Raw genomic sequence first — 14,266 nt, forward strand, 5'->3', positions numbered from 1 at the left:
GAGGTCATCTGGTGCCACATGTTAAACAATAACAAATTACCTAAAGTAAATTTTGATAAAATAAATGAACAGGAAATCAAGAAATAACTGCATTGGTAAAGAGTCCATTCATAACCCACTCGTGCACATTCCATTCTCCTCTTCCCCATTCTCGCCACTTTCAAATAACCTAAAGCTTTTCTTCACCCATTGTGTAGGTCATCCCATCACACCCGTGTCATCCACTTCACACAACTGTTGGCCGTCTTTTGTCGTCTCAACACTTTTCACCTTCAAATAACCAAACCATTCCAATGTTACGTTTGTCCACCTCTGCCACTTTACCCTGCATGCTTATAGGGAATGCTAACCCATCCGCGTACATCATCATTACTCTTAGCTTTTAAAATGTTCATATCAGAAAAAAATCAAAGAGAACTCTCCTGTGGCAGGATTTTTCACTTCTTATACTATTGTCCTACTTCCCTTTGGTTAAATATTATTAGTATTGCCCTTCATTATTGTTGCATGATAGATAGGTCTTTATTTGCACTACATTCATAGTCACAGTAATAGGGAAAGTCTGAACCCTCCAGGTATCGATCGGTCCACTTCTTGAAGGCCTCCTGTTGCTTCTCTGTCAGGTGGTTCTTCCAGTCTCCAACCTGATAAAGGGACATACTATGGTCACATGAAAAACAAAGGTAATGAAGTAAAAAAAAGAGAACTTATCATATACAGCTCAGACTGCCGGTAGATAGCAAGTCATACTGAACTGTAGAAATGCTTTGTTTTAGTGTTCGGTAGTGTAGGAATTAAGCCCAGATTCCCGACCGCTTTCGGATCTCAAGTAATATTTCCAAAGACCACAAAGGATGTGATTTAATTAATGTTTTCAACATTCATGGTACAGAAACCTCGTCATATATAACAGGATCATAAAACTACCCATAGCGACTTTCTACTCTTGCTCATCCCTATTCTATCCAAATCCCTTATGCAAGAGTTAATCAGCATCTTCATTCATTTATCCCTTCCGTTGGAAGGGAAGTCCTCATTTCATTAAAACATAAGAACATAAGAACGTAAGGAGTCTGCAAGAGGCCGGTTTGCCTATACAAGGCAGCTCCTGTACACTCAACCCCACCTTACCCCACCATCCATGGCTTTATCTAACCTCTTCTTGAATGTATCTATGGTATTGGCACCCACAACATGGCTCTCAAGCCTGTTCCATTCGTCCACCACTCTAATGGTGAACCAATTCTTGCCTATGTATTTGTTGAATCTGAAATTGTCTAACTTAAAACCATTGCTGCGCGTCCTACCTGGCTCTTTTACCATAAAAATCTTATTGGCATCCCCTTTATTAAAGCCCTTCATCCACCACTCGCAACCTTCGCCTTTCTAGAGAGTGTAAATTTAAATGCTTCAGCCCGTCTTCAAAAGGCAAGTTTCTCACCCCCTGAATCATCTTTGTCATCCTCCTCTGTATACAGATTCTAACATCTTGATATCCATTCAATAGTAGGGGGACCAGAACTGAACTGCATAATCGAGATGAGGTCAAACTAGTGCTAAGTAAAGTTTGAGGATGACTTCAGCGCTCCTATTGCTTACGCTCCTTGAGATGAAATCAAGTTCTCTGTTTGCCCGATTTTTAGCCTGAATGCATTGAGCCTTAGGACGGAGGTCAGCGCTCACTAGGACGCCTAAGTCTCTCTCACGCCCAGACCTGCTTAGAGGAATGTCATTTAAGGAGTAATTGTGTGAGGGGTTATTCCTACCTACACTCAGAATGCTACACTTCCCGACATTGAATTCCATCTGGCACTTACCCGCCCAATCATATAGTCTGTCAAGCTCATCCTGGAGAACGCTAGCATCCCTGTCTGATTGGATTACTCTACCGATCTTGGTATCATCTGCGAACTTGCTGACATCACTACTAATTCCTGTGTCCAAGTCATTGATGTAAATAATAAAAAGCAGAGGACCCAGCATCGACCCTTGTGGGACTCCACTCGTAACACTGCCCCATTCAGATTTTTTACCATTGATTTGCACTCTCTGCTTCCTACCACTAAGCCACGCCCTGATCCAGTTCAAAACTTTCCCATCTATGCCGTGAGCCTGTAATTTTAGTAATAGCCGGTGATGGGGAACTTTGTCGAACGCTTTACTGAAATCTAGATACAATATGTCATAGTTTTCATCTTGGTCAACCGCCTCGATTACTTTAGTGTAGAAGGACAACAGGTTAGTAAGGTAAGACCTACCCTTTGGGAACCCATGCTGTGAATCATGAATTAAATTATGCTTTTCTAGACGGTCCTGAATGCTCCCGGCTATAATTGACTCCAACATCTTTCCTACAAATGATGTTAAGCTAATTGGGCGATAATTTGAGGTGGCTGACTTGTCTCCCTTTTTTTTAAATCGGCGTCACATTAGCTACTTTCCATTGATTGGGCACATACCCAGAATTCACCGACATCTTACAGATATCGGTAAGCGGGCCACTAAGGACCTCCTTGCACTCTTTCAGGACCCTTGGGGATACTTCGTCTGGGCCCGGCGATTTGTTTTTCTTCAACCTACCAATCTCATCCTGCTGGACTACTTGCCTGGTGATGATCACATCCCTCAACTTGTCGTTCTCTCCGCCCTCATATACCTTAACTCTCTCCGGAATGGTTGTTAGATTTTCCTGCGTGAAAACTGGGAAGAAATAGTCATTCATCATTTGACTCATATCTTCTCCAGTCTCAATGAGCTCGCCCGTGTGTGTTTTCAACGGTCCAATTCTTTCCCTTGTTTTCGTTCTGTACAATTTGAAGAAGCCCTTGGGATCGCTCTTGGCCTCGTTGGCTACCTTAATCTCATAGTTTCTTTTTACCAGGCGGGTGTTTTTCTTCACATACCTGGCTAATTCAACATACCTTCCTCTGAGGTGGAGTTCTCCATTCTTTATTTTCCTATAAATTCCTCTCTTCAAGCCAATCTCATGCTTGAGTCTGCGGGTCATCCATTTGGGGTCGTTATTTTCCTTCCTACGTACTTGGTAAGGGATATGCTGCCTCTGACCCTCTACAATTACTCTAACTAAATTATTGTAGGTCACTTCTACATGGTTCCCCTGTCTTTCCGGTTCCTGTTCTGAGAACTGTCCCTCATCCAATCCTAAGGTTCCCAAATTTACCTCCTCAAGGTGTCTTCTGAGCCCATCATAATCAGCTCTTCTAAAGTCAGGCACCAACACAGGGTTGAGTTCATGGGTCACCGCCCAGTCTAATTTAAACCTAATTTCCTTGTGATCACTGCCACCTAATTCTCCCCCAACATCTAGCTCGCTGATCATATTCTCGTTGTTAGTCAGGACTAGGTCTAAAATGTTGTTACCTCTGGTGGGCTCAGTCACTGTCTGCTTGAGAAAATAATCTTGTATTACTTTCAGAAAATCCTCAGACTCTAGATCACCCACCACGCCTTCCCAGTCTATATTCCTATTGTTAAAATCCCCCATTATGCAGACATTTTTGCTCCTGCCTGCTCTACCTACCTCTTGCAGTAGTATATCAGTGTCCTGCCTGCTAAGGTTGGGTGGCCTGTAAAGAACCCCTAGAATTAGTTTGTCTGTCACTCTCTCCCTTTGTGGACGTCCTCCCAAACTGATTTTGAGTCGCCATTTGTTTGAACAGAGTTGTTGGCGAAATATTTAAGTGTGTCTTTAACATGTAGTGCCACCCCTCATCCCCTTCTTCCCTTTTTATCTTTGTGAAACATCTGATAACCATCTGTTTCATACTCTGACATGAAGTTTTTGTTTGCAGTATCATCCCATGTTTCCGTGATAACTATAATGTCGAATTTCTCGACAAATGCTTTCCCCCTCAGTAGATCGATCTTGTTCCTGAGACTCCTGTTGGTACAATAAGCCGTTAGCCCATCCTTTCTTACATCCTTTTGATTACTCCTGCGCCCCCAAGTCCCAGTCTGCGATGCATAGCCACTGATGACAGGCTCTCCCCCATCGCCTACTCTAAAAAATCCTGTAGGATGCTAAGTGATTGCTCGAGGGAGTCTGCGAGAACTTCCACCCCCTGGAGTGACAGGTGCACCCCATCCTTGGCATACAAGGTGCCCTTATCATAGAAAAGGTCCCAATTATCCAGGAAAAGCCAACCATTTCGCTTACAGTGAGTCGCCAGCCTGCTGTTTACTGCTAAGGCTCTGGAAAGCCATCCCTCACCTACCCCCCTCCTCGGCAAAACACCACAAACGGCCGGCACTCCCCCGAAGTCTCACTTTGGCGAACGACTCCCTGAAGCGCCGAAATATCTCTTCGGTACCCACTCTACCGATGTCATTACCACCGAAACTGCAGAAGACGACAGGCTGTGTCCTCTCCCCTGCTAAAATTTGCTCTATCCTGTCAGATACTTTTTGTAGGAGGAGGAGGAGGAGGAGGAGGAGGAGGAGGAGGATGACGTCGAAGGGGAAGGGGGAGAGGAGGAGGTGGCTAAGGTGGTGGCGGAGGTGGCGGAGGAGGTGGTGGGGGAGGTGGGGAGGAGGGGGAAGAGGGGGATGGAGGAGGGGACAGGGGAGGAGGCGGGGGAGGTTGCGGCTGTGGAGGAGGGGGGAGGGGAGGTGAGGGTGAAGGAGAGAGAAGAGGGAGAGCAGGGAGAGGCGGATGAGGGGGTAGAGGAGGAGGAAAGGGGAGAGGAACGGATGGGGGCGAGTGAGAGGAGGGAGGGTGGGTGTGCGGCGGGCGAGGTGGACAAGACAGTGGAGCCTTGGGTGGGAGGAGGTGGGGGTGAGGAACACCCGCGAGTGGAACAGGTGCTACACGTTGATGTCAGGAGTCCTTCCCTCAAAATTTCAATGTCCCGTGTCAACGCATGAATCGCATCTCCTAGCTGTCTGATGTTCCTTTCATCTTTCTTTGCCTTCATACAAAACCGACATGAATCGAGTGCCCCTTTACTTGTTTTAAAATATTGAGGCGCTTGTCGTCATCCGCATTCGACACAGCGTTTTAACGTGGTGGGCATTTTGCCTTTGTCTATTCCCTGAGATTAGTGAGACAAAACAAAGGGTCTCTGGGGAATTTCGCCCACCGCGCGGCGGGGTAGATGCCGCGTCTGGATTTTCCGCTCCGTTCAAACAAAGAAAGAAAATCAGTCTGAAACAAGGACCTCCTAGTTCACTTCCTGGAAAATAATCTGTAAATTATGTGTAGTAAAGTTAAGAATGCGCTAGTAAAGTTAGGAAGGAGTTGTATGTGCAGCACAGTGATGTGAGGAGGTGTAGGGAGGTGTAAGGTGTGGGCAGAGGGGAAGAGCAAGTGTGCAAGGGAGAATGTGTCTAAGTAAAATATACAGGAATATAACACTTAGCAGAGCAGTGTTGAGCAGTAGAGATCAGCGAAGCAGCAAAGCAGCAGCAGCTATAGGAGAGCCTCAGGATATGGAGAGCACAAGGAAAGCACAACTGCCAAGCACAGCGAGCGTAGATGACACGTGTACCTCCGAGGCAAGGTCGCGGTCAACTGAGGCCAGGTCGCGGTCAACTCCTGGCTAGGTTGCGGTCAACTGAGGCCAGGTCGCGGACTCGCGGTCAACTACGACTTGAACTCTTTCAAGAAGAGGGTATCAAGACACCTCTCCCTCCGAAATTGACCTCCCTTCTGGCCTCTCGTTCTTTTTCTTTCGTCGGAGCAGCGTGTAACGGGCTTTTTTGTTGATGGTTTTTTTTTCTGTTGATGTTTTTTTTTTTTTTTTTTTTTTACCTATTAATCATGTCACAATAATAAAGGGCAATACTAATAATACTTAACCTAAGGGGAGTAGGACAATAGTATAAGAGGTGGAAAATCCTCTACTGCTTTAAAAATAAAATCCTTGACAGCATGCGGGCATCAGACAGTGGTAGACATCGCAACCGAAAAAGGAACTTGCACAACCGCAATGAGGAACCCACCGTTCAGTACCAAGCGCAAGCGCAATACGCAATCAGGCTAATGTTTGACTTGCGCAATGCCGTAAAGCGCAGGCGCAAAGCATTTGCATATATTTGTGATATATTTGTGTGAATTATTTTGAAATATTTAGATATTTATCTAAATAAGCATACTTACTTTTATTATTATTATTTTCTATTATTTTTAAGCTTTCTTTTATCTTGTGACAATTAGAAGGCATAGCTTTAGCAAGGTTAGGCCAGGAGCTGGTGAGGTCTTCTGACTCTTCCCTTGCTTCGTGCCCTTCGACATCAAAAATGATGCAGTTCACACACTGAGGCGGCAGGACCGGGCAAGGCGTCGTTAACTGGCGGAAGTTAAAATTGAGGACTGAGCGGAATGACGGGGAAGCAGAGGCTGCAATGTTGCCAGTTTTACTTTTATCGGCATTTCTATTTTCTCAAGACCCTTTATTGTTAATAATTTAATGTAGATATGGTAGAGAATGAAGAATTCCTTATAATTATCATCTGAACATTTTTTAAATCAAATATCCCCCATCTTATTGAATTATTAGGCTATGGATTTTTTTTATAACATTAAATAATGTGTTTTAAGGATTTTTGTATGGAATTGCATATACTACTACTACTAAACTACGTATTTTAAGAAATATAAATTACGACTACCTTTCCCAAACATCCTGAAACTTCGCGACCCGCCCGACCCTCCCCCCATCCCTTGACCAGCCATGCGGCACCTCCCAGCACCACGCGTCCTGTAGATCACGCACTGCGCACTACACCCGGGAGGTGTGCAAGGCACGTCCGCAGGTGAAAATTTAGTTGTGCAAGCGGAACTAATTTTGCGCTTGCGCACCTGTCTCTTCTTGCTCAGGAGGGTGATATTCATTATTGCGCACAAATTTCTTGCAGTGCGCAATGCCCAAACGATATTGAACAGAGCGCAACGGTGCACAACTGCCCATTGTGTAAATCATTGCGCACCTGCCCAGCACTGAAAAAAAGAGACAGACAAACCAGCACACTAACACGACTGGCATGAAGAAAACTGTAATAACAGTATTCCCTAATCTTGTGCGACCACAGCGAAGAAAATCACTGATTAAACAGGCTGAATCCAGGGGCTGCTGAACATCTGGACAGAAACTGACAGACAAACATCCGGATGTCCGGGTTGACTAGCAGACAGGCAGACGTCTATAAAACCATTTAAGTCTTCATTCTCACAAGTAGAAACATGCTAGAAGTGATGTGGGTGATGAGTCACAAATGAAAAGTGTCAGCATTCACTGACGCGGGTGGTAAATATCGGGACATGAAGGGTTTGAGAAACTAGGGAAGGTAGCAGTGACACAAATTAAAAGAGAGAGAGAGAGAGAGAGAGAGAGAGAGAGAGAGAGAGAGAGAGAGAGAGAGAGAGAGAGAGAGAGAGAGAGAGAGAGAGAGAGAGAGAGAGAGAGAGAGAGAGATTTACATAGATTTACATAGAAAATCAGACCACACAAACCCCATGGTCCAGACTAGGTGGTCTGTCCTTAAACCTAAGTGAATCTACACTAATCAGATGGCTCCAAAACGTTGCTTTTCTACTCTAGTTAATATTAAGTTCAAGGAAGTGACGGTCGAGCTTGTTTTTAAAGGAGTCAATCGTGTTACACTGGACCACTGACGGTGGGAGCTTATTCCATTCTCGCACTACAACGTTGGTGAAGAAAAATTTGGTGCAGTCTGAATTTACTTGTCTACATTTGAGTTTTATGCCATTGTTCCTCGTTCGCAAAGTGTCATCGATCATAAACAATTTTGTTCTGTCTACATTTGTGAAACCATTACGTATTTTAAAACATTCGATCAGTTTTCCTCGGAGGCGACGTTTCTCAAGAGAGAACATGTTAAGGGTGGAAAGCCTTTCTTCATAGGATTTGTTGCGCAAGGAAGGGATCATTTTTGTTGCCCGACGCTGAACACCTTCTAATTTAGCTATGTCCTTTGCATGGTGGGGAGACCAAAACTGTACCTCATATTCCAAGTGGGGTCTGACTAAACTATTGTAGAGCGGAAGTATTACATCTTTATTCTTGAATAAACAGTTTCTTTTAATGAAGCCCAACATTCTGTTCGCTTTATTTGCTGCATCGATGCATTGATGTGGGAATTTGAGGTTTGACGCGATTTTGACCCCCAGGTCCTTAATGCATTGAACGCTTGTGAGTTTAACACCGCGCATTTTGTAATCGAACTTCTTATTTCTTGTTCCAACTTGAAGAACCTGACACTTGTCTACGTTAAAGGGCATCTCCCATTTATCCGACCAAGCTGAAATTTTGTGCAAATCCTCTTGGAGGCTTTGCCTGTCTTCGTTAGTGTGAACCGAGTTACCAATCTTTGTGTCTTCTGCAAATTTACTAATGCGATTATTGAGTCCAACATCCACGTCGTTGATGTAAATTATGAAGAGCACTGGGCCAAGAACCGAGCCCTGAGGGACGCCACTAGTGACCGGCGCCCACTCTGAGTTAAATCCGTCAATCACCACTCTCTGTTGTCTGTTGCTCAACTAATTCGCGATCCATTGGTTTACTTGACCGTCAATACTTATTTGCTTTAATTTATAAAGTAATTTATGATGTGGGACTTTATCAAACGCTTTCTGGAAATCAAGATAGACTACGTCCAATGATTTGGTTACGTCATAAACTGAGAAGAGGTCGTTATAAAAGGTCAATAGATTTGATAGGCAGTATCTTTTGTTACGGAAGCTATGTTGTGAATCCCCAATTAATGAGTGGCTTTCGAGGTAACTCACAATTTTGTCTCTAATTATGCTCTCAAGTAGCTTACCTTCAATTGAAGTTAAACTAATGGGTCGGTAGTTACCTGGTATTTTTTTGTCTCCTTACTTAAAAATCGGTGTCACGTTAGCCTTTTTCCAATCCGAAGGGACGATGCCTTGTCGCAAGGACATATTGAATACGGTTGTGAGGGAGGAGAGTATCTCGCTCTTTGTTTCTTTAAGCAGTATAGGATATACTTTATCGGGTTCGGGACTTTTATTTGTTTTAAGTGAATGGAGAGCTTTAAGGACTTCATCGGTTGTTATTTCAAAATTAGGCAATGCATGCTCGAGATTTACATTAGTACTGGTGTTGGTGGTAGCGGGAGGAAGACTGTTAGTATTAAACACCGAGGAAAAGTAATTGTTTAAGAGGTTTGCAATGTGTTGGCTGTCAGTCACACCGTCGCTGTTCGTTAAAGGTCCAATTTCACTTCTGATCGCCTTTCTGTTGTTTATGTAACTGAGGAAAGATATCGGATTATTTTTACAGTTGGCTGCAATATTTTCTTCATATCTACGCTTTGCCTGACATACTAATCTTTTTACTCGTCGCCTGGCATCGTTATAAAGTCTAATGTTTTCGGGCATGTTTTGTTGTTCTTTCTTTAACCTGTAAAACCATTTTCTCTCCTTGACTGAGTGTTTAATTTCGCTATTAAACCAAGGTGGGCTTTTATTAGTGTTAATTCGCTTCTCGCACAAGGAGACGAATGTGTTCTGCTGAGTGAGTAAGTGATTTTTAAAGCTTAGCCAGGCTACATTGCCGTCATCTGATAGTTGTATTTCTGTTAGTTTTTGTCGGATTTCTACGAAGTTAGCTCTTTTGAAATTGGGCACCTTTACTTTATTTTCAGTCACTGATGTTTGAGCTCTAATGTCGACGTGCACTAATTTATGATCGCAAGAACCGAGGTGTTCTCCTACCGTGACATTACTGACTAGGTTATCTTGGGTCGTTATAACAAGGTCGAGTATGTTATTTTGTCGAGTTGGTTCAGAAACCATTTGGCTTAGATAATTTTCTTCTAGAAATTCGATCATTCTATGTGACTCGCCTTCTGTACTTGACAGTGTCGCCCAGTCGATATGGGGGAGGTTAAAATCTCCTAATATCAGTGAGTCGTTGTTATTAAGTGACTGCCTTAAAACGCTGTACATTGCAAGGTCGTCATCGAATGATTGCCCGGGAGGCCTGTAGGTGACAGATATATTTAAATTGACTTTTGCAATGTGTATTCGCACGCACAAATGTTCAACGTTACTGTCTCTTGGTGTTTTGTCAGTGGGTTGCAAATAGCTTTTGACAAAAAGGGCGACGCCACCACCTCTACGGTTTACACGATCTTTGTTGAAGAGTCTGTAGCCATCTATGTTGTATTCGGAACTTAAACCAATGTTTGTGGTGTCGATAAATGTTTCGGTTATAGCAATTATGTCAAAGTTTTCTGTTAGAGCAAGACATCTCAGTTCATCAAATTTGCTTCGTAGGCTACGCGCATTGAAACTAAGGATTTTTAAGTTATCTAGAGGCTTGGTAATAGAGGTGGTGGCACTTGCGGGATCACGATTACGGGTTTGTTGCGATGCATGGCGTCTATTTACACGGGCGGGGTGGAGGGACGTGGCTGAGGGTCGTTTTTTGATCGGGTGTCACGTACTGCGTCGTTAAGGAGCCTTCCGAATCTGGCTGCCCCGATGGGAGACAGGTGTATTCCGTCCTTGTGGAAGAGCTCACTTTGTCCGTAGAAATTGTCCCAGGCGTTGAAGAACTCCACGTCAAGCTCTCTGCAAAGAGTCTGTAAGCGGTTGTTTAGGCTGAAGGCCTTACTGAAGAAGTTGCTCTCCGCCCACGTCCGTGGTAGAACTCCTGAAATCAAAATGTTAGGGGATTTAGACTTATACTGCTGGATGAGCCTACGGTACTTGTCCAGGAGTTCCTCAGACCGGGTCGTGGTGACGTCGTTCGTACCTGTGTGAATAACAAACAGTGAATCATTAGTAGCCTGGGGGGAGATCTCAAGAGCAGCAATTATATCGTCGATCCCAGCACCAGAATAGCAATAGTTCCGTCTTCGACGAGGAACCGCAGCAGACCCGAATCGACCTGTCGAGGAGTATGGAGTCACCCACCAGGAAGGAAGGAGAGAGAGAGAGAGAGAGAGAGAGAGAGAGAGAGAGAGAGAGAGAGAGAGAGAGAGAGAGAGAGAGAGAGAGAGAGAGAGAGAGAGAGAGAGAGAGAGAGAGAGAGAGAGAGAGAGAGAGAGAGAGAGAGAGAGAGAGAGAGAGAGAGAGAGAGAGAGAGAGAGAATCCTTATCTTAAGTGACTTGCATACCTGCCCTTTCCTCATAAATTTGGTGCCTCCCAATCTTGCTTTGTCGGCACTTACGAGCGTCTCATTGTTGGCAGCAGGGTTGACTTTCATCTGGTCGAAGGAGCAGTGGTGTGCCAGGCTTGCAACCTCGTCGTCGTCCACCTCAACCTCCAGGAAGGCTGCCACCTGCCGCACTGCTCCCTCCAGGTCCTGAGGCAATAGTTTGGGGGATTAATCATGCTGCTCTAGATGTGGCAAGCTTTATCAAGACAAGGATATCACTATAACTACTTATATCTCTGTCTCTGTTTCTCCCACACACATTCATATATCTAAATACACATGATGATCTTTTGGTTAATAACGTCTCAACAAACTATTGTGTCATCACTTGATTTATTTTACATTCTCGTCAATACAATTTTACAATAAATTACGTACTTCAGTCTTTTGAGGTCACATGCCCTTCTCCAATACTCTTTATGACTATTTATGATTATTGTCTTGCGCAGCACACAAAGTAACTGTCGCACATCATAGAAACACAGCAGCCGAATCATTTCATCTCCACTATCTAGAACAGCCTTCCGACCGTTCTGTTCCCGCCCTCCTAATATTATAGTCCCACCTATCTAAGACTTGAATTCTTTAAAAAAAGAAGTATCGAGACTCCTTTGTAGCTTGATTTCATATTATCTATAGCATATTTGTTTTAGTTTCCCTAGTTTTATGTCGTCTTTACCGCAGGAAAAAAAAAAAAAAAGAACAATGCATTTGTACCTCGGACTAATCAACGTTACCTTTTTCATGTCCTCATATCGTAGGAAGAGGATGTGTGCCTCATTCCTCATCTCCCAGAACTGAAGGACGTGCAGCCAAAACGGCGAGAAGGGCGCTGAGGAGTATTTAGTCGTAGCATTATTGAAAAAAAATGGTGTGCATTACTTTGAAGATTCCCTCTGGTAATACTTTAGTAAAACTACACACTGCTGTATTTCGTAGTGTGTGAAAAGCTACTGTCCATCCATTGTTGTCTGGGGTTTCCATTATCAAGTACACACGAAAATATAATGGCGCTGAAATCCACTTTATCATACCTCACACGACATCTGCGTGTCACGAAACACATTGGAAATTGATCCAGACCCGGAAAGGGTTTTACCGGCGCCGGGGATCGAACCAGCGATCGACTAGATTCTAAAGCCACTTCTTAACCATTCGGCCAAAGTGGCGCCTCGCCCCGTCTTCCCCATAAATAGCTCTCTACCATACGCTACCTACCAAGTTAATGTGTCCTATGTCCGAAAGGTTCTTATCTTTTTTTTTCTATTCATCGACTGAGTTGGAATCTGGGTTCAGATCGTGGAGCGGCGGCAGCATACCAAAAATAAGTAGTATTGTAATCCCTCAGACACAACATTCAGATTATTAATTACTCTGTTCATCAATTAGTCACAAAAAAGAAAAAGATGACACCATTCCATAACTATTGTTGAAATGATTCACAATTATTACCTCTGGCTTTGTTGTCCGTTTATTAAATACATATATACCCTGTCCTATTTTAACCTAAGGCTGCGTTTACACCAAGCACGTCGCGTCCCGTCACGTCACGTCACGTCACGTCAGGTGAAAAATAGAACCAGCTCTATATATTGACTTGACGCGACGCGACGCGGCGTGACGTGACGTGACTGGACGGAACCGGTGTAAACGCATTTTTCAAATATCCATACAAATCAGTGTTAAACTGGGGTGGCGATTCATGACTTGACGTGACGTGACGTGACGTGACGGGACGCGACGTGCTTGGTGTAAACGCAGCCTAATTGTGTAGAACTAATATGGAAATACAAGCAGGAAGCATGGATATCGAAAGTTTGTTATTGTAATTCAAATAATGTTTCATTGTAAATCCTTCAGTGGTGAGTGCTGCAGATGAAGTTGTGAATCATGGGAAGACTGGCATAACATAAGCAAAACAGTTTCTCATTTCATAATTATGTTTTGAAATGAGTTAGATACTGCTGAAACCTTGGTACTTGTTGCCTTTATAACAGAACGGAAAACGTTTTAAGTCTACTTTTCTTGGATCTTCAGAATATAATTTGTATATGTATTTGCTCGGAGGCTAAAGGCAAGAAGATTATGTAACAATAATCATTATAGCTTTATATCATGATTTTGAAGAGATAAGCCATAACATTTTCTAAAAAGGTACATACAAAGTAAACTCACTGTAGGAGTACAGGTACTGAGGAGTAATGCATACACGAGTAATTAAAATGTAAATACTTACTTCTGTCATCCAAGAAAGACTCTACAAAGTTCTCGAAAGTCCCCGCGTAGCCGTGCAGCCTGCTTTGGTGAAAGTATTAGGACACGCAAACGTCCCGAGGATCGCGGCAGACGTACACGATCTGCGGAAGAGCAGTCTTTTATTTACGAGTCGCGTGGCGAGATTCTGTGTGTGTGTGTGTGTGTGTGTGTGTGTGTGTGTGTGTGTGTGTGTGTGTGTGTGTGTGTGTGTGTAATTCATCGTGCTATCAAAGCTAGAGAAGCAGCTTACAAAAGGTACCAGAACCTTCGAACTCCCGCTAACCATGATCTTTACATTTCCGTCCGGAATCGTGCCAAATATATTCTTCGACATACCAAAAGCTCTTTCATCCATAGTAAATTTCAAAACCTTGGATCTCTAATTCTTCCAGAGACTTCTGGCACTTATCCAAAAATATCTCCTCCAACTTCACTTCTTCTTTAACCTCCTCTCCTTACCCTGACGGCAGCACTGCCGTCTCATCTATCTCTAAGCCTAAGGCTAAACTCTTCGCTTAAACTTTCTGTAACAACTCCACTCTGGACGATTCTGGGCATATTCCTCCTACTCATCCCCCCTCTGACTCCTTTTTGCCTGTTATTAAGATTCTTTAGAATGATATTTTTTTATGCCCTCTCTGGCCTCAACTCTCAGAAGGCTTATGGACCTGTTGGAATGCCTCCTATTGTCCTTAAAACTGTGCCTCCGTGCTGACACCCTGCCTGGTCAAACTCTTTCGCCTCTGCCTGTCAACATCTACCTTTCCTTCCTGCTGGAAGTAAGCTTACATACAGCCTGTGCTTAAGAAGAGTGACCGTTCCAATCCCTAAAACT

General features: G+C 43.7%; 1 pseudogene; it reads right to left on the bottom strand.

The window, feature by feature from the left end:
- Positions 1-497: 497 nt before the first annotated feature.
- Positions 498-14,266, bottom strand: part of LOC127000122 (luciferin sulfotransferase-like) — an 89,593-nt pseudogene continuing 75,824 nt past the window's right edge.

Source organism: Eriocheir sinensis, chromosome 17 (genome assembly GCF_024679095.1).
Source record: "Eriocheir sinensis breed Jianghai 21 chromosome 17, ASM2467909v1, whole genome shotgun sequence".
Classification (NCBI taxonomy): domain Eukaryota; kingdom Metazoa; phylum Arthropoda; class Malacostraca; order Decapoda; family Varunidae; genus Eriocheir; species Eriocheir sinensis.